We start from the raw sequence: 3,815 nt of genomic DNA, 5'->3' as shown, positions 1-3,815 counted from the left end.
ATAAAAAGTCAAAAAAACATCATAGTATATTAAGGCATAAAATGCCAAAAAACATCATAGTATAGTATGGCATAAAAATGCCAAAAATCGTCATAGTATAGTATGGCATAAAAAGTCAAAAAAACATCATAGTACATTAAGGCATAGAAGGTCATAAAAACATCATAGTATGGTAAGGAATGAAACAACGTAGTATAGCAAGGCATAAAATGCCAAAAAGCGTCATAGTATTGGAAGGCACAAAAATGCTAAAAAAAACATCATAGTATAGTATAGCATAACATTGCCAAAAATCGTCATAGTATAGTATGGCATAAAAAGTAAAAAAAAACATCATAATATATTAAGGCATAAAAGGTCATAAAAATGTCATAGTATGGTAAGGCATTGAATGAAATAGTATTGTAAGGCAAAAAAATGCCAAAAAACGTCATAGTATAGTATAGCATAAAAATGTGAAAAAGCGTCATAGTATGGTAAGGAATCAATTCAAATAGTGTTGTAAGGCATAAAAATGCCAAAAAAACGTCATGGAAAAGTATAGCATAAAAATGCCAAAAAACGTCATAGTATGGTATGGTATAAAAAGTCAAAAAATCATTACAGTATATTAAGGCATAAAAGGTCATAAAAACGTCATAGTATATTAAGGCATAAAAGGACATAAAAACATCATAGTATGGCAAGGAATGAAACAACATATTATAGCAAGGCATAAAAATGCCAAAAATACGTCACAGTATAGTATGACATAAAATATATTTAAAAAACCGTCATAGTACAGTATGGCATAAAAAGTCAAAAAAACATCATAGTATATTAAGGCATAAAAGGACATAAAAACGTCATAGTATGGTAAGGCATCAATTGCAATTGTATTGTAAGGCATATAAAATGCCAAAAAACGTCATAGTATAGTATGGCATAAAAATGTCAAAAAACGTCATAGTATAGTATAGCATAAAAATGTTAAAAAACGTCATAGTATAGTATGGCATAAAAAGTCAAAAAAACATCATAGTATATTAAGGCATAGAAGATCATAAAAACGTCATAGTATGGTAAGGCATTGAATGAAATAGTATTGTATGGCACAAAAATGCCAAAAAACGTCATAGTATAGTATGGCATAAAAATGTCAAAAATCAAGTAAAATAGTATTGTAAGGCATACAAAATGCCAAAAAGCGTCATAGTATTGGAAGGCACAAAAATGCTAAAAAAAACATCATAGTATAGTATAGCATAAAATTGCCAAAAATCGTCATAGTATAGTATGGCATAAAAAGTAAAAAAAACATCATAATATATTAAGGCATAAAAGGTCATAAAAACGTCATAGTATGGTAAGGCATTGAATGAAATAGTATTGTATGGCACAAAAATGCCAAAAAACGTCATAGTATAGTATGGCATAAAAATGCCAAAAAACGTCATAGTATAGTATGGCATAAAAATGTCAAAAAACGTCATAGTATAGTATAGCATAAAAAGTCAAAAAAACATCATAGTATATTAAGGCATAGAAGGTCATAAAAACGTCATAGTATGGTAAGGAATGAAACAACATAGTATAACTAAGCATAAAAATGCCAAAAAAACGTCACAGTATAGTATGACATTAAATATCAAAAAAATGTCGTAGTATGTTAAGGAATCAAGTAAAATAGTATTGTAAGGCATACAAAATGCCAAAAAGCGTCATAGTATTGTATGGCACAAAAATGCCAAAAAACATCATAATATATTAAGGCATAAAAGGTTTTAAAAACGCCATAGTACGGTAAGGCATCGAATGAAATAGTACTGTAAGGCACAAAAATGCCAAAAAACATCACAGTATATTAGGGCATAAAAATGCCAAAAATCGTCATAGTATAGTACGGCATAAAAACTCAAAAAAACATCATAGTACATTAAGGCATAGAAGGACATAAAAACATCTTAGTATGGTAAGGTATCAATTGAAATTGTATTTTAAGGCATATAAAATGCCAAAAACCCTCATAGTATAGTATGGCATAGATCTATAATTGTATCCTAAGCCATAAAATGTCATATTTTAGTAATGCAGGAAAACATGGTGTTACAGTAATACATTAAGTTTGGTAAGGCATAAAATCATCATACTATAGTAATGCATGACATGTCATAGTATAGTAACGCATAAAAATATCAAAAAACGTCATTGTACAGTAAGACATGAGAACGTCATAGTAAGTAAAGCAAAAAGGAGTAAAGCAAAAAATAGTAAAGCAAAAAATGTCACTAAACATCACAGTATAATGCATAAAATGTCATGATAATGTCATAGCATTGTAAGGCATTAAAACATCTAAAACGCCATAGTACACTCACACAGAAAAACAGCATACTATACTAAGGCATAAAAACGTCATAGTATAGTTAGGCATAAATTGTCATAATAATGACATAGTATAGTAAGGCATAATAAAGTCTGAAAAAGTTACATTATAATAAAGTATTAATGTCATAAAATATTTCCGGAGGAACCCCATGCAGGCACTGGGAGAACATGCAAAATCCCAGCAGCATGGCCCTAGGTAGGGATCGAACCCACATTCTTCTTACTGTGAAGCAGCAACTCTAACCATTGAACTATGATGACATGGCATTGCTAGTTATCAGAATATGACAAATCGTAAAATGTCACACTATAGTAGGACAGGAACACATCATGGTATAGTAAGACATAGAGTATAGTAAGGCATAAAAACATTATGGTATCATAATGCATAAAACATCATGGATTAGTAAGCAATAAAAACGTCAAAAAAGTCATAGTATAGTTATGCAAGAAAACATCAAGAAACATAGTATGGTAAAGTATAAAATTCCATAAAAACACCATAGTATCGTAAGGCAAATTAACGTCAAAAAACGTGACAGTAAAGTATAAATGTAATAAAATATTTCTGGAGGAACCCCATGCAGGCATTGGGAGAACATGCAAAATCTTGACTGCATGGCTCAAAGCAGGACTTGAACCCACAACCTTGACAATGTGAAGCAAGGGCTCTAACCATTGCACTACTATGACACACCATACACTCTAAAATTGTATAATAAGACATTAAATGTCATAGTTTAGCAAAGCATGATAACATTGTTTTATATTAATATGGAATTTATAGTAAGGCATAAAATCATCATACCATAGTAAGGCATAAAAACATCAAAAAACACCATAGTATAGCAAGGTATGAAAACATCAAAACACCTCATAGTATATTAAGGCATAAGTATAGATGTATAGTATAGCATAAAAATGTCAAAAAACGTCATAGTATAGTATGGCATAAAAAGTAAAAAAAACATCATAGTATAGTATAGCATGGAATAAAAAGTCAAAAAAAACATCATAGTATATTAAGGCATAAAAGGACATAAAAACGTCATAGTATGGTAAGGCATCAGTTGAAAAATTATTGTAAGGCATATAAAATGCCAAAAAACATCATAGTATAGTATGGCATAAAAATGTAAAAAAAAACATCATAGTATTGTAAGGCATAAAAATGCCAAAAAACGTCTTAGTATAGTTATGCAAGAAAACATCAAGAAACATAGTATGGTAAAGTATAAAATTCCATAAAAACACCATAGTATCGTAAGGCAAATTAACGTCAAAAAACGTGACAGTAAAGTATAAATGTAATAAAATATTTCTGGAGGAACCCCATGCAGGCATTGGGAGAACATGCAAAATCTTGACTGCATGGCTCAAAGCAGGACTTGAACCCACAACCTTGACAATGTGAAGCAAGGGCTCTAACCATTGCACTACTATGACAC

This window comes from Seriola lalandi, unplaced genomic scaffold, assembly GCF_002814215.2.
Source record: "Seriola lalandi dorsalis isolate HSWRI2012SDOR001 ecotype SW California unplaced genomic scaffold, Sedor1 jcf7180002054554, whole genome shotgun sequence".
NCBI classification, from domain to species: domain Eukaryota; kingdom Metazoa; phylum Chordata; class Actinopteri; order Carangiformes; family Carangidae; genus Seriola; species Seriola lalandi.
The sequence above is the reverse complement of the archived record's forward strand: the minus strand, read 5'-3'. Positions refer to the sequence as shown.